This window comes from Bactrocera oleae, chromosome 5 (assembly GCF_042242935.1).
Source record: "Bactrocera oleae isolate idBacOlea1 chromosome 5, idBacOlea1, whole genome shotgun sequence".
Classification (NCBI taxonomy): Eukaryota; Metazoa; Arthropoda; class Insecta; order Diptera; family Tephritidae; genus Bactrocera; species Bactrocera oleae.
The window spans coordinates 58056839-58081214 of record NC_091539.1 but is presented as its reverse complement, the minus strand read 5'-3'; the positions used below and the strand labels follow the sequence as shown (position 1 = coordinate 58081214).

The following is a 24376-nucleotide window of genomic DNA, read 5'->3' as shown; positions in this document are numbered from 1 at the left end:
AATTCTTGGTACGCAGCTGCCGCGGCGGCCGCAACAATTGCCAGCTCGTTCAAAAAGTGGCAATAACATAAATGGGTGCGCGCTGAAAAAAGGCGAAAACTGCACAATAAATGCATAAAAAATTAAAAGTGAAAACGGAGATAAAAAAACAAACCGACGCCACGTTGACAATGGCAGGACGCGGCAAGGCGCAAGCGCACGCAAAATGAAATGATTGTGCGCTGCGGCTGCAAAACAAAATACAATAAAATAAAAAAAAATATATATATATAAATAAAATGAAAGAGTAAAGAAAAAAGAAAAGAATATAGCGCGTAAGTAAAACGCAGAAAATGAAGTGTGGCAGCAAATAAAATGGCAACAAGCGCAATTATTGTAATGTGGCGAGTGCGAATTGCTCGCAAATGCGCGGCGGCTTATTTAAATGCGTGCATGCGAGCCCAGCTGTATGTACATATAATATATTGTACACCCACACATTGATGAGAATTACGTGCATATTTAAATAAATTGTAATGACTACCGTTGCTGCTACATGCGCCAGTAACAACGCCGCTTTTTCCATTGATATCCACAATGCGATGTTTTTTTTTTTGTTTTTTAAAGGGATTGTTCGTCGTTTATGAGTCTGTTTATGAGTTGTGTGGTCAAACCGAAAGCGCTTTATACACTTGTAATACAACATTTTTTTTTACTTAAGCTCAATAAATGAGCGTACAGTTACAATAAAAAATGTGAAATATAGCAAAGCATTTTTTTTTTAATTTTTTACTGTTAACCTTGAGTTTGAAAACAAAAAGTATTATCTGCTGAATATAAAGCTACGCAGTCGTAAATTCATGCAGATGTGTGTACAGTTTACTGCTTAGCTTTTAATCTGTCGTACATGCCGACAGGATATTTGCATTCGCTTTTAAAAATGTTTCAAAAATATTATATGGCATTGCAAAGGAGCGGCACGAGGACGAATAATTGTTAGTATTGAACATAAATTTGAAAAAAAATATACATACATATATATTTTCTTTATGCGGAAACACTGTTATTGAATTTGACTCAAATAAAATTGTATATGAGAATTTGCTTTGTTTTTTTTTAGCAGTCAATAAAAGTCCTTTCTCGCAAAATGTAGAAAAGGTGTGTATAATTATTCAATCACTAGCAAATTAGTTTAAAGCAGCGACAGTAGTTTGCTTTACAAACTAAACATATAAGAAGTCATGCGTCACACATTTGAACAAAGCCCAAATCATGATACAAGGTTCGTAGCAATAACTAACTGGAGCAACAGCTTTCATACTTCTGAAATTGCTTATTTAAGATTCCACTTATAACTTTATCCCTTAATTGACAGAGTGCAGCTTGATTTTTTCAACAAATCAAACATGATTTTGATGAGTTCAAAAATTTTGGACCAAATATAAATTTTTTTGTAATCACGTTATTGAGAATTTTTTAAGGTTGCAAATTTTTTGATTCTAAAATTTTGGACTAAAATTTTTTTTTTTATTAATTCGATGTGCAGGATTAAAATTATTTGATTTTAGTTTTAAATATCGGGGTTGGGATTTCAAAATAAAAAGAAAACTTTAATTTAAAAGTTAATTCAATTATATACCGAAAAAACCAAAATTCGCCTAAGACACCCAAGTTCATATGATGAACTTTTTTGTATTAAGCACCAAATGTAAAAGCAAACTTTAAGATCTAAAAATATAAAACTTCAATGCTTTTCAATGAATCAGAATTTGAGCATGAAAACAAAAACCCAAAAAAAAAATATTTTTTCTTTGTTTACCGCTGTTAATTGTAATGTTACCACTTTAGTATCAAAGTAAAATTTCATTCTAAACAGAACAGGTACCCATAAAATCGAATATTTCTTGAACTTTATATTCCAAAAAATTTTCATTGAACTCATTTGAAATTTTTCAACAGAAAAGCGGAATTTTAGACTAGTGCAAAAGCCTTTGAAAATTATAAAAAAAAGAATTAAATTCATAGTAGGTTGACAGCCATCGGAAACTAAAGATAAAATGTGAAAAAAAAAATTTACCAATCTGAGCTCGGGAAAAGGAAATAAAATGGCGCCGTTGAATTTTTAGGGGTTAAAAACGATTAACTCGATTTTCAGCAAAACTTCCGAGTTCCATAGAAAAAAGTTATATGGTAATATTGTAGGTAATGAATAGGTCTATAAAACTTGTATACAAACTTTTTACACATAACCTCAAAATTTATGTGAAAAATTCAAATAACTAATTTTTATATATTTATCTTGTACAAAATATTTTTTGTTACACGAAATTTGGAGTAAACTTATATTCTTTTATGTCGCTCAAACACTGTATTTTTATTAATTTAAAATATTTATTTTTTTTACTTATATTGACCTTACATCGAAAAAGCATCTAATTTTCTATCAAAAATTCTCAAGTCAAAATATCAAATTTTTTGAAAAATTTGGTAAGCTTTCTGTTTTTTGAGATATCTACTTTCTGATGGTATACTCGTATATTCCGAACTTTTATAAAACTATAAAATTACTTTCTCAATCTTACCAAATACTGCTATTGTAGTGTCCAGATCAGTTATAATGCAATCAAATAGAAATATATAATACAATTTACTGCTTGTTATAAACTCTTTCAGGATGCAGAGATCAGTTTGTTCTTGGATAATTTGCTCTGAAAATAAACAAAAAAAATGTTTAAATATTTAAAAAAAAACATTTTTTTTTAATATTTGGGAATATCACAAAAGGGACTGAATATGTTATCAGTTTAGAATGGCATTACGATGAAAGATGTACTCAACAAATTTTGTTAATACACATTGTCTTCTTATTCTAAACAAAGTAGTATTCTTGTTTACAGTCATAAAGTTGAAAATTCGCCGAATTTCAAGGGCAGCTGCATTAGTAGGGTATAATATATTTACATACAATATGTTTGTATACTACATACATATATACGTAAAATTCGCTAACAGCGAAGACTTTTAAGAATGAGGGCTATAGGTATAAACAAAACTAAAGACGCTTAAATGGCATACGCAGAGTCCCAGAGTTGCTGTACCTCTTAGGTAACTCCCGAACTCGAAGCAGTGCGAGCAGATGTTTAAGATATTTATTTATGTAGATATATGTACGAAGGGGGTATCAACAGCACATAAGCAGCTACACACATGTGAGTATACTTATATTTATCAGTTTCCCACTCAAGTCCTCCAAAGGCCAAAAAATTACCCAAATTATATGAAGGAGGGTGTATACCAAGTAATTACAGTTCTTACTACGGACGCTCGATATTTCTGGTAATTTTCATGTTTTTAAACTTCACATGTGTTTGTTTATGCTTTTTGTGGTTGTTGTTGTCATTTGCTATCTTCTCTCCTGCTGCTTTGAGCAGCTGTCGTTTGACACTCGAATTTCATGGCGCGGAACTCAAGTGGAAAAGTTGCGACCGACGTCAGCGAACAAGCGACAAACTCAAAATTATAAGCAAACAAGCAGAAAAGCAACAACACTAAACCGGAGAACTCTACGAAGTTGTCTGTCGAAAAGTGTCCTGTTGCAACAAATTTCATACACTAATTGTTATATTGGTGTACATAGCGAGTGTTACAGTTGTTGTTGTTGTTGTTGCCATGCCACGCTTGTTGATCGCCTTTGTGGTGTTTTCTTTGATTCTCGATCGTTGTTTGTCGGCGGTTAGCAGTCGATTGCTGGTGGTTGTTTATTTGTTTATTTTTGGTGAAGAGCCAGTGACATTGGCGGGGGTGTGAAGGCACACACTTACACATACACACAACATATATACCGATATGTATACTTACAAGTGTATATTTGATGGTGGAAACGTGTGAAAGTATACATATGGACGCAAGAGCATTGTGTTTACTGCATCAAAGTCAAACACACATACACACTCACACTATCATACACACTTACACTTAGAGATATATGTTCATACGTGTGTTTGTATTTATTTTACTGTTATGTTTATTTTCATTGTTATAGCCATGCAATTATGCACACACAATAATGAGTACAACTACGAAGCATAAAACAATAATCCAGTCCAACAACAACAACAGAAGCAAATTTAAAAGATTCTCAGCAAAAACGTTTACTTTACTGTATCACGCATGCGGTCGCATAAATTATTCAGCTTGTGAGCAGGATATGCACGCGACCAAAAGAACACGCGTGCAACTTATACGCTGATAAATTCAAGGTCTCAGTGAGAGTGAGCAGACGTAGAAACTTTTCTTTGTGAATTTTCTCGCATGAAAGTGACGAGAGACCAGCTTTGGGCCACATGTGACTCAGGATTATCTCATGCGGCAGAAGTTTTATTATACATACATACATAGTAGAAACAAATCGATATTAGGACCATACAGGATTCTAGTGAATCTCAGTTCAGGCTTATTTGTACTTAACGAGAGAAAAAGGCTGCAGCGAAACTAAAATATTGTTCATAGTTGCATTCCTTTTAGCCAAAAAGGGTATGGAAAGATTTTTTATCTTGATTTTGATCATTCAGTTTGTATGACAGCTATATGATAGAGTGGGCCGATATCGTTGGTTCCGACTTCTTTCGTATAAAGTACGTGCTCAAAAGTGCAAAGCAATATCATTAAAGCTGTGCGATTAGCTAGCATATATACAGACGGACAGACAGCAGGACATTGCTAAATCGACTCAGCCCGTCAAGCTGATAATTTATTTATATGTATATGTAAATACTTTATAGGACCACCGATGTCAGCCTTCTGATTGTTAAAAACATTGTGGCAAGCTTAATTTACCCCTCTGTTCAGGAATATATGAAAAAATCACAGTTAAAGAGGTCCTTAATTCCATTAAGACCAGAGCCTGTTTGTAAACCCTCAAATGACATTTTTCTTTCAGAAGTCGTCAAACACTCTGCATTTTCTGTATAATAAGATGACTCCAAGTCTCAGCAACGATTTCTAAAACAATCTTAAGGATCCCTGCGATAATTCCACAATCAAGCCCTTTTAAACATTACCAAGAAATAAAAAAAGTTATACATTTTCTGTTCGTTTGCCCGAAAAAAATGATCCAAAATTTCAGCCTCCACAGTTTCGCCTATTAAAATGCCATCCTATTCTCTTTAAATGCTAACGAATATTATATCCTGAACAGGGTATATTAAGTTTGCCAGGACCCTATAAAATATATATCTTTCGAGCTGAGTCCATTTAGCCATGTCCATCTGTCCGTATATGCGATAACTAGTCCCTTAGTTTATAAGATATCGATTTGAAATTATACGCATGAATTTTTATCACCGAAAAGCTGCTCATTTGTTGAAACCACCGATATCGGGTCACTATAGCATTTAAGAAGAGCTTGTAAGCAAACCATTTTTATTCGACGCGATATCTTAAAGAAATTTGGCATGGATAATTGTCTAAGCAATGGGGCAATTTTTTAGGAAATGCCATAAAGACTGACCGATCAAAATGTAGTTATTGTAAGGAAAATTTTGTATTTGTGATGGTATTATAGCTTCGATGCAGCCGAAATTAACGTTTTTTCTTATTTTTATAACATTAATTGTATTTACTGATTGTATTTACTGAATTTTCTCTATCTATTTAACCTTTCAAAAAGTATTGCATAACTTGTATATGAATCCATCCTATGTCAAGGGAAGTAAACAGATAAATATGTGAGGGTCGCGAAAAACTTACCGAGTTTGAAATGAAAAGCTTTACAACTGAAGGAAGAAAAGCTTAAGTTAGAATGAACATCATATGTGAAGAAACGTTATTGTGTTGTAAATTCGCCTAGCGTTCCACAAGTTCAACTTAACTCCAAAAAGTATATTTACCCGCTGCTAATGACACCATTTGCACGGTTTAGTGTCGCCTAAGCGCATGTGAATTAACAAAAAGTCGGCATATGTACTTATATATTAATGACTATAATACATATGGTATGTATATATGTATAGATAGATACGTGTGCCCCCACATAGGTGTGCTCGCTGGGAGTTTAATGGCGTACATTTAGCGTTACGGGCTTAAGTCACAGCTGTTTGTGGCGCTAAGTGCCAAAACGTTACTCGTCTTTGTTCGGTTAACCAGCGGTGCTCGAAAGCATTTATTTAAAGGAATGGCTTTACAAATGCCAACCTAGACATTTTGGAAATGTGAAAATAATTTACTTTTGGCTAAGTGTCGCGGTATGTTTGTCTGACTCTCATAAATGTTGTTTCTCTTTGGGTAGTGCACAATAATATATAAATGCTTGTATGTAAACGATAGGCCCCTAAAATAGAACAAACGAAGTTAGGGTTAGTCTCCGTAGAGATAAATTGTATGCGAAAGCTTTTAAAGGCATTTATGTATAATCCATAATTAAACACAAGTGTTTAAGATAAATTCTTTGGAGGGTATTCTAGAAGTCAATAATAACACACCGCTTCCATGTTAGACATATTAAACTAATGGATTAAGTGCTGAACTATGCTTTTAGCAAATACAGAGGTTTTTTTTTATTCAATTGTTTAAGTGGCGAGTGAAAAGGGATCATATTGTTTTTTAGGAGTTTTTGTTATTAATCAGATTATGGAGGCCAGACTAGTCAAAAGAATAATAGAAACAGGATTTCGGCATTGTGATATCTCTATAATTCTTGAACTAGTCCGATATTGGCATATGTTTTATAAATATATTATATTATTTCATTAACCGGTTGAGAAGTTAAAATTCTCGCTGTTAGTCGAACGAAATGAAATCATAAATTCTAGAGACTTTTCTGTAACAGAATTTAATTTTTGCTGGGAACGCCTCTAATACAATTTTCAGAAGTACATATCTATGTAATTTAGAAAATTTCAAATAATTTACGTACCTACGTGTGGGTAAAATTTAGTAATTTTAAATATTCAACGAAAATAGTGATGAGATTATGATTTACAAGAGAGCATGTATGTAGGTACTCATTAAGCTGGTATAACCTCCTGCTACTCTATTCAAATATGCTAGTCTTTATCGTCGCATATATTGATTTATTTGTTCGATTCGGCACACTTTGAAGTCTGCTAAATCAAAGATTTTTAATTTTAATGAGGACTGCTTTCGGTTGCTGCTGTGAATAAAAATTGCTTTACCTTTCCAAATTCCAAATTTCCGAACCGGCAGTACAGATCGACTTGAATTGAATTCTCCTAGCCCTCTTAGATACATAAATATGTAAGTATGTATGTCAGGTAAACATCGAAAAAATAATATTTTTGATAATAGTTTCAATTTTTAAGCCATTTAAAAGGTTTACCCTTTTGCAAAAAAATTGAATTACTTGTGGAGAACTCAAAAATTAAAATTTTGACTAGTCCCTATAACGTTCCCTGATACCAAATATACAATTTCAAGAAAAACGCGTTTAAAGTATCAGTTCAGACCGAACCAGTTTGGATGCCATTTCAGCAAAATACCTACAAATATCTCCGAAAATAATTTGAATTTTGAAAAATTAATCCTGTAGATATATTTTTGAATAGTTAAACTTTGAAAATATAAAATAAAATCGTAAATGAACATTTTCAAAACAAATCATTAATTAGTCATTAAATTCTGTAAATGTAAAATATCTTCAAATAACACATTATTTCTGCCTTGCAAGTGGATACAACCCCTTAATGCTTCAAATCTAAATTTTTATTTTTAGTTTGGCAATAAAAATGTTATGCGATACAATAGCAGCAGCACAGTAAATTACATGGCCTAAAGGGGTGTGCCGCGTGAAATTGAAATGTTAACATATACTCGCCGCCGCCGCCAGTGGCAACAAATAAACCCATATGCTACAAAACAATTACTTGCATTAACCCCTAAACTCCCTAATATTGATTCACGTAATTTTTTATCACTCACTTCATTTCAGCCCAAAGTACACGCAGCACAAAGGAGTTAATCATTTGTTTACCACACACAACAACAACAATAAAAGTGTACAAAAAATTGAAATAAAAACAACCCACTCAATCCAATATATTTCGAAACTTAAATAAGAAATTTATCTTCGGCGACCACGCCCTGCGCTCCAACGAGCTGTGCTAATGTGCGAGAGCGTCGCAAAAGCGCGTCATGAAAAAATAGACATTATAGCCACATACAGACATACACACACATATACATATGAACTCATTTACATTAGGGTGGAGCGAAAAAAAAATTTTTTGAGGGTAAAATTTGTAGATTACAAAAAAAGAAAATTTTTGGACAAAACAAAAACATCTTCACTCAGTTTTAAAGTAAATTTTCGAGTTGCAATTTTTATTTCGTAAAAAATGTTTGATTAGTGTTCTAGAAGCTGTAGAGAGTCCTCTTTCTGGCCAATTAAAAGTTATCAACTTAAAAAAAAATTTGTGGTCATTATAGGAGTTTTAAAAATAGTCTTAAACGACATCATGCTTTCCTTAAGCGTTAAAATAAAATTTAAGTCAAAAACCGTCACACTCGGTAATTTTTATATAAATGTAAAGAGTTTAAACCAAAAATAATTTTTTCTTGTCCAAAAAAAATTTTAACTCGAAATTTATTTTAAAACTGAGTTTTTAAATCTACAGATTTTACCCTCAGGCTAAGCAAAAAAAAAATTAATTTTTTCTTCGCTCCCCTCTAATGTACATGGTCTCGACATCCACACGACCCTTTATGGCTGCTGCGATTTGCTTTCTTTAGATTGCTTGGCTTTAAACTGGAAAGGAAACTATAAATTTTGCCAAGTACTGGCTTCATGCAACATGCATAAACTTGTATATAAGTATGTGCGTCTGTGAGACCTAGTGAGTTAGTGTGTGTGTATTTATTCATAATATGCACGATCTTGCGTTAGATTTATTGCGCTCATAAAAATTGCAACGTGGAAAAGCACACAAATCCTTACAAAACACAGAGCACACACACACGCAAACACATATTCGCCTAGGCTGACGCGAATCCAAACAATGAACTGTATAGATTGGATATAAGAAGAATACGATATTTGTAGTCAAAACTCAAGTAACTGCGGTGCGAGTGGTGGTGGCACGGGGTTCTTAAACACAATAGCAGGAGATGTGTAGCTGATAAGGTAGAAGAGTCTTTAACTTGTTGGTTTTGTGTAGTGATGGCAGTAACGGTACATGCTCTAACCACACACTTTGACTGAAAATGCCATTCAAAAGTAAACGCGGACTACTTCGAGCAATATCTAACGTAATGTGTAACAATTTGGTTTTATTGTTGATTTTATGTGTCTGTATTTGTTTGTGTGTGTATGTGTGTGGGATGCTATTTTCTACCACATTTACCGTTCGCTAAACCAACGTGCCGAAAAGTTGATGTGAGCGGAGTTTCGATAGAAAATCAAAGTAAATAAAATGTATTGGAGTAGAAATGCCGTTACCGGGAAATAATTTTCCAACAGAGGTACTTACTTACAAACGAACATATATTTCGATTGTGGATATACTACAGACATTTGTACATACCAAGGTACGTCTAAAACTCCTTCTTTGTTCATTTATAAAAAGTTATATTTGCGAAAGACCATTAATGATCCGTTTTAGGTCACATAAGCACCATTTTGTATGGCTCTCGTCTCCATTAGCAAAAAACTGCGACAGTCGATTTTCACAACCTTCTTTTGAGTCGAATTTTTCACCAGCAAAATCATTCCTTATAGACAAGAACGGGTAGTACCCCCTTGGTACCAGATCCGAACTGAGCCAACGTGACCAAAACTGAGCGTGATTGCTACTACAGTTTCAGCATCATAAATACTGTATATGCCTAGCATATTCGCCTTCTGTCGAAGAAAAACTGCAAAATATGACGTAACATCTCTTTGGCGGTGTCTGTATTTGACGCGCGCTTACACAAAACTGAGTCCAAAATTATCTGAAAAGCTTTTTAGAACGAGTCTTATCTTTCCAGCTTTAGACAACGGGAGATTCAAGCTACAAAGCCTATATTTTTTAACACTCACTTTATTTGCCACACAGCCCTAAGTATACGCAGCACAAAGGAGAAAATCACTTGTTTACCAGAAAAAGCAACAGTTGGAAAATTATCTTACTAGATCTTATATTTAGTGTTCAAAGAAAGAACATAGAAATCAATAATATATAAGCTTGTTCTTTTACTTGTAATTCCTACTCAGTCAAATCCATGGAGTCCGCTAGATGGCGCCTTATATTAGTCTTGCATTCCTTTATCTCTATGTTCTCAGCTTTCTGCCGTATCTGTTCATCTTAGCTAAATCAGCTGAGGAGTTGATTCCACATAGTATACTTCGATTACTTGATATACTAAAATTTTTTAGTAGACCATTTAGACCAAAGATGGTAAGAAGAAATTTAAATATAAGCAATGATCTTGAAGGCCTAGAATCGAAACCAATTTTTACAAGCATGCTTAACTTCAAAAAACGTTATATACACGAGTTCCTATGAATCTATGAATTTCAACAAAAATTCTTATAATTTATACGGCAGACACAAGACAAATTTGATGTCATGAAGTATACAAGGATAAGACAAAAAATGCGCAGAAAAACTTGAAATTTGTTAAGCTAGTTAAGAAAAATATTGCAGACATTTTTTGAGAATAAGCAGACTTCCATGTTTTATGGAACACAATTTTATAAACTCGGTTTTTAAATCTTTTCTTTATTTGGTCTGTTTCCTAAGCAAATACCAACACCGGGCTCTCAGCCAGTCGGTGCATTGTCGAGAAGCATGTCGAGTAACCTGATTGCTCATGAGTCATGACAAGGTTATGGCCGACGAAAAACAACATGGTATTGAATAAGGCCGCGAATCAGGTTTTATTGAACACATTCCGGGTATAAAATGATTGGTCGGGGTTATGATAGAAAAATAGCAGAAAAAGGGGGTATTTTAACAATTTATTAATGTTGAGACACTACTCAAAGTAAGAGCCAGTGCGAACTTATAGCTGCTATATGACAACTGCATACCATTTTCTGACCATATGGCGATTTATTCTAGCATTTTCAGCTTTATAGTGGAATCTAATTAAGGATTCTTAACAATTACGGTACAGTTAAGTATACATATATTTTGTAGAATGAAATATTTCTATGGTATCAATACTTGGTGGGTGGAAATTCAATACTTATGAGGAAAATTATTTCCTCCTCTGTCAGACTGCACCACAGAAAAGGTCTTGACCATTCTGGAAAGTACATGATATGCGTACGAAACTCACAATTTGATGAAAGAAAGTCTTGTTTTTGTAACCATATACACATTGCCTGAATTATGATTTCCTACTTCGCATTTATTTCCTTGCAACCACCCCAAATTGGAAGCGCATCTATCACAATGCATAATGCGAGGCGAGTTAATTTCATGTTTCAATAGCCCATCATTTGTGAGGGTGGAAATTTCCATACAAAATTATGCAGTTGGCATGGGAAATGAAACGAAATGTAATGAAATCGAAGTGGGTAACAGAATAAATGTGAGAGGTGGGGCAGTAACAAGTGCATGCGGCAGTGGGCCACCACCAACCACCACACGCAACATAACGGGGCTGAAAGCACACAGCACAAGCAAAAGTTTTTGTTAGTAAGGGATACTTGTTCACTCGTTGCTCTTGTGCTCATTGTTGTGTCATGCCATTTTGGCCTTTCGCCAAACGCATGAGAACGCTTCAGCTCCAGCAATTTGTTGTCAGTGCAGGCATTGCAAGTGCGCGTTGCTGCTGCTGCTGCTGACAGTCAAAGTGGTGACAGGCAATGCTATCAACTGTGTTAGGGGTGAGTGGACGTCGTGTTGGTGATGGTGGGGGTGGTGCTGTGTGGTTGATGGTTGAGTTGAGGTGCTCTTAATATGCATTTGTTGTGTTTGATGGTCGTCGCGACGGCGCGCTGACGGCTTATCTGCCACATATGCCGCATTTATTACAACAATTATTGCTGGGTTGCTTTTTGCATTACCTCTATGTATTTGTTGTTGTTATTTTTCTGCGTACAGGCACTTCAACTGTTTTCAGCTGTGATGTGTTGGCTTTCCAAACTGATGCTTTTCAGCTGCTAGCCGCCGCGTAAATTCCGTCAAACCAGCGCTCTGTGATGCCCGCGCGCGCTCCCTTCCTCTCTCCCGCCTCCTTTTCAACTTCAGACATTTTAATGGTTTCATGCTGCACAGCATGTTGTTTATTAATCTCAAAATCGTTAACTCTATAGACACAGAAACCTTTTATGAAAAATGGCATATCGAAAGAAATAATGAAAAGCAGAAAATCCAATTCAAGTGCGCAGATTTCATTATTTGTTGTGCTTCACTCTTTTTCTGATGAATGGAAACGACTCATACGCATTTGCGCGTGCCAACGCAGAAATTCATTTCGACACAAAAAAAAAAAAGCAAAAGCAGAGCGCTAATAATGGAAATTGAAATCTTATAAAGAAATCTCCAGATAAAAATTGAAATGGCGCGTCGCAGAATTTATAACGCAAACAACAGCAACAACAAACGAGCATTCAAACAGCACCTCCAGTGCAGGCCCGCTGGCTGTGTGCGGTCTTTATGCATGTATGTATGTATACATATGTGTGTATATGGCTTTATTCTCCATTTAAAAGCTGCACATCCGAACGCCATCAAAATACACTTCATTCGAGTGCGAAGCTACAGAAAAATACAAAATGCGCTAAATTCGCATTTATTCAAATAAACATTTGAAAAAGTCAAACGAAATGACAAGCGACACAGCGCCTTGGGTGCATGTTCGCTTTCGGCAAGTTGGCGCGCACGCTTAGTGGCGCTGCGGTGGTAGCGCTCGAATGGAGTGTCTTGACAAATTCACTCATACATACGTACACATATTTTTTGACTTTGCGCTACGTCAATTTGCACGCTGTCAAAGCTCTTGAGTCTAGACTTGTGTCATTTTTGCTTTCATAATTGTGGGTATAATTTTTTGTGTGAGTTTAAAGCTATTTGTTTGCACTCTAGCAAAGTGTCAACTTAAGCCTTTATCCGTGCAGGCATTCAGGATTTTTTTTGTTTAGTTTTTTTAAGTACCATTATTTAGCAATCTCCTGCAGGAACGGAACAAATTTAAATTATTTTCGAGAGCTGAGTGGCGCAGATCGAATTTCTCACGCCAATAATATGATAAGATGCGGCAAGGAGTATATCTCTGCTTTAATCATCTGTACAAATTTTTGTAACTAGCTCAAATGTAACTACTTCGACAACTACTTCTTAATTATATAGTCTATATTTGAAACAACAATGGAATTGGATTGTATAGACTTAAGCAGTTATAATTACTTGTGAATTTCAAGAAATCGGCTTTTACATCATTACATTACATGTGCATGTATATCGAAGGTACATATATTTGAGAATTTTCTCCGAAAATTTGAATTGTTTATCCGATAAATATTTTCGGAGATATAAGCGTTAGAGCGGAGAAAATAAACTTTTTTCAAAGATTTAATTATTTTTTCTACAGAAAATGTGAGAACGAAAAAAAAACGGCAAAAGTCTTTAACAATTCAGTACGTTTTTCTAGCAACGGATTTCTTCAAACAGAAATAAAGAAGCTACTTCTGATGCATTTTTTGACAAAATAATTTCAAACCTTTCACTTTGTAATCAACTGGTTTTAAAGCAACTAGTTCGTAACTAGACTTGTGAGGTTATATCAACTTACGAATTTCGAATAATCGATTTTTATTATCATATATATCGAATCTGCAAATATTTGAGAATATTCTCCAAAAATTTAAAGTCGATCCAACAAATAGTTTCGGAGATATGAGTGTATTTGTAAGGATTGTTTAATGTTTTTCTCGAATTGCTTGTTGTCAGACTGAGTAAATTTATTCAAAACGGCTAAGCCGATTGGATGGAAATTTTCGCTCGACTTTCTTAGATATATGTATTTTCCATCTATCGACTGAAAGAATAAGCTTTTGGATAGTAACTTCGATTTTTAAGTCACTCTGAAGAGTAAGTTAAAAAAAGAGATTTTTTCTTTGCGAAACCGCCATTTTGTCAATAATCAAAATTTTGACTAGTTAGTCCTTCGATATTTACGTGTATTCATCTATTGTCATAATTGATTTTTGTCGTTATTGGATCTGGAATAATTTTTGAGCAGAAAATTCTTCCTCACCGCCGGACAATTTTTTTTTGGACGTCCTCCAGGAGATTGGCTACTGGATCAAGAGAATTCAAAATGAATCGCCTATTATTAAAGTACAATAAATTCTGTAAATGTATGCTATTTTCATTTATTTGTATTATTTTAATTTACAAAAAAGCGCATTTCTTCTGACATGCGAGTGATAAAACCCCTTAAAAGTTAATTATATTAAAGTCATGAAAACGAAAAGTATCACTTTATTATTGAAACTGCTTAGAGTTTAGAGCTTAGTTAAAACTCGTCCAAAACTAACCTGTTGTATCGTAGTCCAATAATAACTGGTCTTAAACTAGGTCAAGTTTAACTAGTTTTTATACAAAATTAAAACTGAACCAAATTAAAAATAAATTAGTAGAAGAACTTTTACTATAAATTGCATATTTCTAAGAGCGATCAGTTAAAATATAGTGTGATTAATTCAGCTAAATACATTAGATATTTTTTTAACTTAGTGAAGCTGATATTTAATTTTTATGATAAAAATATTTGATTGAGCTTTACGCTAATTTGAAAATGTTTTTCGTTAATTTTATTGTGTTTTCTTTGGATAAAAAATATTGACTTAAAGCTTCACAAGTGTCAATGACTTCACTTTATAATTCTTAATAACTCTCATTTACCTTTAAGTCAAATATTAGTTCAACAATCTGCTAGAATCCTATAAAACCATTCTACAGGCATAATATAACTCATCAACTTTTTCAATACGCCACAGCACACTTAATAAAATTTAAACATTCAGCGTTGTTTAATTAGTTATTTTATTGATTGCATTGCCATTCATTTTCCAGCCTTTTCAGAGTCTTTTATTTGCACTTTTTGTGCTTTTGAGCGTTACCATATTATTTACTACATTTTTTACCATATTTTGTTTTTTTCGCCATAAAATATTGTTTTTGCATAAAGCGCTCCCTTGGCTTCGAAAAACGATTTATGTTTATTTAATAGCAATTTAATTAAATCTCTTTAAATTGTATTGGCTTTGTTTTTTGACTACAAGCTGCTATATTGGAAATATGATTACTTTGTTAAAATCGCGGTTAATGTATTGTAAATTTAACAAACAAAAGTTCGCTTTATTTACAGGAAGTAATTAGTGCGGCGTCAAAGTTTTTTTTTTTACCATAAATGTAGATTTTAATTCAAATATACGGCTGAAAGCCAATTAAACTTAACTCTCCATACCAACCTTGATTTCAGTACGTATCGGCACGTAGCTCTAGATTTAGACTAATTTTAAAAATTGTTGAAAGTAACTTATGTACAAAAAATAACTAGTATGTCATTAGTTGAAGGGTAATTAGCTTTGAACTAGTCTTATAATAATTAGTACTTAATTAGACACAAATTTTCAAATGATCATGCATGTGAACAGTTTGTATCATTTGAATAACTTTAAGAGCATTTTGGGACTTTTTGGCGGCTAGTGAAAATTTTGTATTTTGCGCTTTTTATATACTTATATACTGTTTATGAAATTTCAACAAAAATTTTGAAGATAATGAAATTAAATTTTGAAACATTTTTTTTTTCTAATAAAAAATACAACAAACAAACGGAGGATCTACTCGTTCGCCATGAAGGATACAATCCACATTATGTGAGGAATTCACGGAGTCATGAAAGGCAAGAGAGTTTATTAAGCGTCTGAAGCAAACACCGATATTACGTATCTATACTATCTCGAGTATAGTTGCCGTTTGGTACCTTGGCGTATAATACAAGTGACTGTCGCAGGCAACTTAGTCGGCAGTCGTCATATTGTCTATATTATCGATTTCATCTCTACTCTATATACCATATATGGTAGTATGCAAATATGTCAAAATCAGCAAACTGATCTTGAACAGCTTTTGGAGCCCGAATACTTTGATTAACTTTAACATTACCTTTTTATTTTTTACACACGATACCGAATAATTTCCAAAAATGTATGTTAAAATAATAATAATTTAGCAAAATTAATCTCTAAAGAGATGCTTGCAGTTTACTCTCTATAAATTTTCCAAAAAATCTAAACTCAAGGTCAAGTATGCAGAAAACCGATCTTGAACAGTTTGCCTACACTAATTTGCTATTTGGGAGCTTGAATAATTTGAGTACAATCTTTGAAAAAATTATAATATATTACAAATTATATCATATTTAAGAACGCTTCTAACTCAATAATTTACAAAAAAATTAGCTTCCAAAAAATCTTTAACCTTAACTCTCTATGAGATTATTTATTTATAGTCTAAACTCAGGGTTGGTATAAGCGTTTTAAGGTGTACAGACTGACAGTAGCCATCCACAAAGCAAAATACTAGTATCTAACTCAAATATACCGGTAACTATAATCCAGCAGCATTCCGCAATGCAGGTGTAAAACTGCTAAAAAAATTGGGAATGTTCAACACAAATTATTTAATATACGAAACTCTAAAGTTTTGACATCTTCATATATATTATATTAAGTAGCACAGGAAATTATAAAAACAATTTAAAAAATATATAATTTTCTCAGACTATAATTCTTTATTACGTAAGAAGGCGATCTTCGTGAATTCCAAAAAACGTCTAAGTTTATGATATTTTTCAATATGAAACATAGAAAGTATCGAAGTTTTTTGATGATTCTAGTTAACTCTATGCCTTCTTAGCTTACACTATAATAGTCAAAGAAATCAATCGAATTATGCTCAAGATAGCACAAAGATAAGCTAAGAACACAACACAGCGCCATGCAAGTCGGTTTCTTTCAACTGCCTACAGCTTTATGTTCTCTAAGAGCTTTTTGTGCGCAAGCTGGAAATTTAATTTATGAAGAGTAAAAAAAAATGGAATTAAAAAAATTAACAATAGCTTTGCCTGAAACCAGCATACTGGGCAATCTCTAATGCGATTACATCAATTAAAATATTATGAAATTGGTTTCGGTTACCTTTCAATGGCGGTTAATGATGTTCATCTAAGTTTATTCTATTATGGAGGTACCCTTACAACGAAACAACAAAAGAAACACGCTTCAAGAAAATTGTATGAAGTAAAGTAATTAAAGTTCATTGTTCGGCACTCAAAAGGTATTTTTCGGCTTTGAGTCCAACGTGTGTGTTTTGGACAGCAATTATAGGAAAATTTGCGAGCAAATGTTTGGGAAAAAAATGGGCTGCCTCAAAACGATCTACGAAATAAAATGTACAGCGTAAATAAACTAGCAACAACAACAACAATAATGTCAAAAAAAGCAACGGCCGAGAAGCGAATCGGGCGAACACCACAACTGAAGAGCCAACACGAAATGGCCGAATTGAGTGAACTTAAGCGCGGAAACGGCCAAACAAAGATTGTCACAGGCAGATAAACACACACACACACATATCAACATACGCTTTAATGGCGACACAATAGCGCAGCTGTTAGTAAAATTTTGTTTGGCACTGACGTTGTTGTTATTGGTATGAGCTGCATTTCGGACAGGAAAGAGCCGCAGATAAGTGAAATTCTGCGCCGTCGTGCACATTTCAAGGCAACAACAAGAACAACAATTATGCGCATATGTGATGATATCTATGCATGCATGCAAGCATGTGTGTGTGTGTTTGTCTGTGTCTCCGCTACTATTGCACAATTTCGTAGCAGAGAGCGGAAGGTAAAAACAGTCAGGAAGACAGTTTGTGAAAGTAAGAGTATGTGTGTGCGTGTGACCACACTTCCCGACCAGGTAGCTGCTGGCACGACTGGCCTTTAACAGCGATGCTCTCCGCCGATAATGGCTTGCTGTGAATTTGGAACAATTGTATCGCTGCCGTCGCCAATGCATCACAATGCAGCGCACCTAATGTATTTACACGCGTTTTGTTGTTGTATATTTGTGTATGAATTATGTATGCGTGCATGTGTGTGTCTGTGCGCTCAAATTTGGGCAGCCAAAACATTTATTTTCATGAAAGCTAGTAAATTATGCCATTCCGAAATTTCGACTATGGTAATAATTCAAATTCAGGTCATAGACCTGCAACCATACCTATTGCCACACACACATACATACTTAAACAAGTATATGGTATACATAGCTACACATAAGCATGGCTTTAGAATGTCAGGCGGGTACACAAAAATGCATTTGATTATGAAACAGCGCGTTTGAACGAGAATGTTAGTATTTTTGCATATGTTAGTAGTTGCACTATTGGAAAAAATAATAGAAATAACATGCACTCCTGTACTTAAAACCAAATTGTTAATTATGTATGAAATCTATAAACATAAAACCGATAGCACATAGAGCGCTGATAACGATACTTTATTGTGTTTTCCTTTTTTAGTTTATTTCGCTTTTTATATTTACATATATATTATATATTGCAAACTTATGAGCGAACACATGTCTAAGCCGGAAAAAAATAATAGAAACAAGCTACAATTTCACGAATATTAAATATACAGTAAAAAGAAGTCGAAACAGGAATTACGTACTTTAGTCCAATGAAACTAATATTAATTTGTTCGGTTCTTAAGGAGAAATACAGGTAAGACGGCAAAAAAATAATACCTTCGATCCTAAACACACCATAAAAATTGTCAAACAAGACTGCCAAACTGTCATGCTATTGGAATGCTTTTCCGCTTGACGAGTTCGTCCGATATTCTGGATAAAAGAAAAAATGTGTGCTCCAGTCTACGTTAATATACTGCAGTGGGTGATGCTACCATATGCCGAAGAAGAAATGACCCTAAAATGGGAGTTCATGCAGCATTAAGGACTCCAAACATTCCTCAAAATTTGTTAAGAAAAGGTTCCAAAAAATGAATGTAATGAAGTGGCTTGCCTAATCCCTGAACTAAATCCGATAGAAAACTTGTGTAGGATATTAAAAAAAAATAATTGGAGGTTTTAAACCAAGCAATAACTAAGTACTTTGGTTAAAAGTTAAAATACGAGTGGTGTGCCAATGCTGCTCCAACTTGCGCCAATCTGGTTAATTCGATCCCACGTCGGTGCTCTCCAGTTTAAAAAAAGGCTGTACCATTAAATATTAATTTAATATGTATTTTAATAAGAATATTTAAAAAAGTTCAGTGTTGTTTTAAGCGTTTTGTATCTAATAACTTTTTCAAGCAGAAAAATTTAATTTATTTTCTTTTTGTTCACAGAAATTTAAAAAAAAAATTCAAAATCCCTTTTTGCTTTCTAGTAAAGTATACTTATATCTTGTGCAAAAAAAAAAAACTAAAATTAAATAACTATTACTTTAGCACTTTACGAAATATTTGAAGACAAGGAATGCTACCAGCTTGTTTCTATTATTTTTTTCAACACTGTATGTATGCATTTATGTCAAATAGACTCTGCTGCTTCCGTGAAAAATGTCATATTTTCCATATAATCAAAATTTATTAAATAATATGCATTGTGCTGCAGTTTCGTTGAGCTGGAGTGCTTTTTGGTCAAAATCGAATGTTCGGCATACACCAGGGATACGCTGCTCACACATACATACATATGTATGTAAGTATGTACATCCATGAAAAAATATGCACGAAATTTTAATATTCAAAGCTGATGCATTGTAGAAGCCGGAAAATGAAGCAGATTTAGGGCGTTTTATCAGAATTTAATTTGGGTTTATTAGTTGCAAGAGTTTTGGGATGCAGAAATAAATCAATTCGATTTTGCTTTTAGAATTTTGGTATGTAAGTATGTATTACCTTCTTATAACGTATGTGTGTATTTATATTTCTATTATTGTTTGCTAAAATATTATCAACTATGATTAAGTTGATAAATTTTTAACTCAAAAGCCTATTCATTTTGAGATTTTACTGTAGGAAGGAGTTATGCAACTATTTAGTAGTATTGTAAACAAAGTATTTCTGTTAGTATTTCAGTAATATAATACCAATTATTTGTACTAATAATTAATAGAGTTACCAGTACGTAACATATATATATATATATATATATATAATAAATAAATCATTAAACTCAATTACACCTGAGCGTAAAACATTGCTATAGCCATATTATAGTTTTATTCAGCTAAGAATTGTGAAAAAACCTACAAGAGAGCATTAAAACAATTAGGAAATCTCTTGTATGACAAAACAGCTTTGATGACATACTTTGCGTATTTGTAATATGCTCAATAGTGCTTCAATAGTCACTTGGTTTACCAAGCAACACACAGCGAGACCAAAGTGTTATCAATTACACTGTATGTTACAACACTCGACGATCTGACTTTGTGGCCGCTTGTAATATCTATCATACATACATATGTATAAAACTGACAGAAAAATACATAATATACCCCAATGTTATAAGAAAAAAAGGTGTACATATTCTTGCATTTTGGAACTAAAATACTATTATTAAAAATAATGCTTAAAATATGCTAAATTTCGAATTTTGAAGGCAAGTATTTCTATTTTGGCGGCTAACTTCGGAAAACGCAACAAACACCTTTTTACTTATGACCTCTAAGAATCTCTTGAAAAATTTGATCAAATATTCAAAACAAAGTGTTATTTATATTATTATAAATTCTATTAGCTGTAATAGAATGATTATTTTCGAATATATGTATGAAATTAGTTTTTTGTATTCAAAATATCTTAAAATTTATCAAAATTTTTGAAAGCTTTATTTTATTCGATTTCATGGAAATAATTAAGGGATACTAACTAAGAATTCGGATTGCTGCCATATTAGAACAAATATATACAGAACAGTAAAAAATTTATAAAATATTTGTATAAGCAAATTTAAGTTAAATTTAGTGAAGAGTTAAATTATTTAAATATATTTTTAATTTATTACTAAAACGAGCCATCTGGCAACTATAGAATCAACATAGAATCAACCGCAGAGAACTTACTAAACTACATGTCTCACTGGAGCACAACACATTTTTTGAAATTTTTTTTTGACATTTCAGTGACAGACAGCAGGTGGCAACTCTTGGAAATGTTTTTTTGTTGTGTGATTGGAAAAAAAGTGTCAGTTTTTTCAGTTTGGTAGTTTTATGCTTACTCATATGCCGTGTACAAAAATCAGACAACAAAAATTATTGTAATTAGCAACAACAAAAACTAAAAGCTTAAATTGCTTAAAATAAAAGTGAAAGTTGATGATATTAACTAAATGCTTTTTTTATTGGCATAATATCGCATATAAAACATGGGTTGCACATTACAAATTAATAATCTAATAATCTTACAAATATTATTACATTAAAGTAATTTTGTAAGCCAATTTTCCAAAGCTCAGCGCTTATTGAATGCATTATTGGTTTTTACATTCCTTTAGCAACATAATTATGAAAACAAATTGTAAGTTTATGCATATGTGTACATTAAGGTGGTTAAAAAAACTAATTTTTGTGTTCGATTTGTACTCGGAAAAATTTATTGAAAGACAGCTTTAAGAAAAGATCGCCAAGTATGAGCACTTAATTGTAGCTCCTCCGACTAATGTTTTTCTTATTATCAGAGAGAAAAATTCATATCTCGCTTTCAACTACTTAAAGAAATATCTCGTTTTTGTAGGAAATTGAATGCGCTACAAAAAGGTCTCTTACGGTTTTTTCGTAAACCTAACTGTTCAAAATATTTTAACGGTTGAAGTTTGACTATCTTACGGCAAACTTGTTTTTTCTTTTGAATTTTATAACTCAGTGAAAAAGAATCATTTTAGAATGCAAAGCTCTTAGTTTTATAAGAAATTTTCTACTAATAAGTAAAAATTAGAAAACTGTTAGTCAAAGGAACTTCCCGTTACAATTAAGAGCTCATACTTGGAGAACCTTTCTTAGAGGTGTTTACCAAACAATTTTTTCGAGTACAAAGAGCAAAAACAGACATTCGGTTTTTTGACCCACCCTAGTGTACATATATATGTTTGTACATATATAGCTAATATCAACATTGTAGCGCTTTGTCGACTCTAAGTAAGCATAAAAGTATACTTTTTTTTATCAATTTTGCCGCTCAATTACGGTTGCTGGCGACCGTTACACAAATGCCTGCAATTTGTTATTAACGAGTGTGCTGAATTACAACAAGAAAATATAAATTACAACAACAATAAGAAATGGCAGTTATGAAAAATCAAAAGAAAACTTATGTACATATACCTATTTATAATAAATAAACAAACAATAACAACAGCAAAGTTCATCGCACAACAAAAAAGGGCGTAAAGCAAAATTGAAAATCAATAAATTAACTTGGCAGGCCAGGGCGATTGGAAATAAATAAATTTATGAGCATTATGACACTTGATAATGCAACATGCGCTGAAGTACTTATGTATGCATGTATGCATAAGTATGTGTGCGTAAAATTTCGGTAAGCTGATATGCCCTAACAAATGCACACGATTCAAAATAACTGTAGGAAAAAATGTACATATGTATGTATGTATGTACTTATGTGTGAGTGTGCGCATAATGGCAGCAGTAATTGACTGAAATTATCAATTACAAGGCGCACAAGTGAGGCATTAACAATTTGCTGCTGTAGCGCATTTTTTATTGCTCATTTTTGGACAGTCTTTGCTGCTACAATTGCCGTTGCAGCATATTTTTCAATATTTTCTTCAATTTTATACCCTGCACAACGTATATCAAATTTGTCACGATCTTTTCAATACCCAGATGGAAACGTCGGTGGCAATATAAAGTATATGCCAACATACTTAAATGAATAACGTGATAACCAGAGACGATTAAGCCACGTCCTTTATGTGGGAACCGCCGATATTGGACAACTATAACATATATGTAGCTGCCATACAAACTGATCGATCCACATCTGGTCTTTGTATTGAAAACTTTCTTAGTTGACAAGATATCTGTACGAAATTAAGCGTGGATTATTTTCTAGAGCAACGATATAAGCTCCGAACAAATAGTTAAGATCGGACTACTATAACATATGGCTGCCATACAAACTGATCGGTCCAAATCAAGTTCTTGTATGGAAAACTTGTTTATTTGACAAAATGCAGCTGTGGAGGGTATTGTAGTATCGGTGCAATCGAAGTTAGGATTTTTTCTTGTTTTCAATATGTTTAAAAGTTTTATTTCACTTTTTCCTGGCTCTGTTGCAAGACATTTATCGTATATTGACACTGGGGACAAATTCCAATGTTCACACTGTTTGTCCATCATTACAGTTATTTATAAGTGCACATATATCTATTCACATGTCATGTCATATTTATTTATACATGTAAATATAAAAATGCATATATGTATCTGTGTGTGTGTGATGTGGTTGCACAGCCGACAGATACGCATTGATCGTAAGGCAGCATTCTTGCGGCAGATAAGAGCTAAAGCTATAGGCGCATAGACATTAAGCGATACAAAAATATGCGCTATACAGATATACATACATACTTACAGTTATATACAATATATGAGAATATAATATACATATATATAAGTATATATATAAATATGTGTAAGAAAATACGTAAAAAGAACAGCAGCCACGCACTGTCTCCTCCCCACCGCTGCATATATCTTATTAATGTTGTCTTGAGTCTCCCCTCACAAGCGTAAGTGGGAACTGCATTACCACTGAAAAAAAAACAACAACAACAAGTGCCAAGTGACATGCAGTCAATATTTTCTTTGGAATTCACTAAGTGTCATTTTGCTGCCTGTCATCGTTAAATTGATTTTGTCCGTCCCACATCACCCCAGCACACCGCCATATGCGTACAGTAAGAAGATAGTCTTACCGCAAGCGCTTAGTGACTGCTACTACCAAGCGCCGCGCACACATGCCATTAAAATTTGTTGTTGTGATAAACCTTAAGTACATTTTGGGGTGTAACTCCAACTAGATACCAAGTGTAGACTGCTCATATCAAGCGGTTATATAAAAGAGCACTCGATAAAAAATGTGTATCGAAACAATGCGCGCCAAACATACATACATATGTAAGTGTTTTGGTTTTTCTTCAATTCTCAAGCGTGTTTTCGATTTCTTGATTTTCCCATCGCAAAGGTGAAATGTTATTTTATTATTATTTTTTAAAGTTTTTATTCGTTCGTGCCATTTAAGCGCGCATTCTTCTCACTTGGGTCACAAAAACTCTCATTTTATACATTTTTTATTTGATTAGATTTTCATTGTGTGAAATTTTTTCAAGCTACATCTTCGCATTTTC

At 33.3% G+C, this 24376-nt stretch overlaps 1 protein-coding gene across 8 annotated transcripts in view; it reads right to left on the bottom strand.

Moving 5' to 3' along the window:
• Positions 1–24376, bottom strand: part of kek5 (kekkon 5) — a 231193-nt gene that overhangs the window by 190623 nt on the left and 16194 nt on the right. For 6 of the 8 annotated variants that reach the window (XR_011396343.1, XR_011396344.1, XM_070109465.1 and 3 more), the window contains one exon: positions 2562–2687. The exons of the other annotated variants lie outside the window; for them this stretch is intronic. The gene's annotated coding sequence lies outside the window, so the exon portion shown is untranslated. The remainder of the gene's footprint in view (positions 1–2561; positions 2688–24376) is intronic. 8 annotated transcript variants of the gene reach the window in all.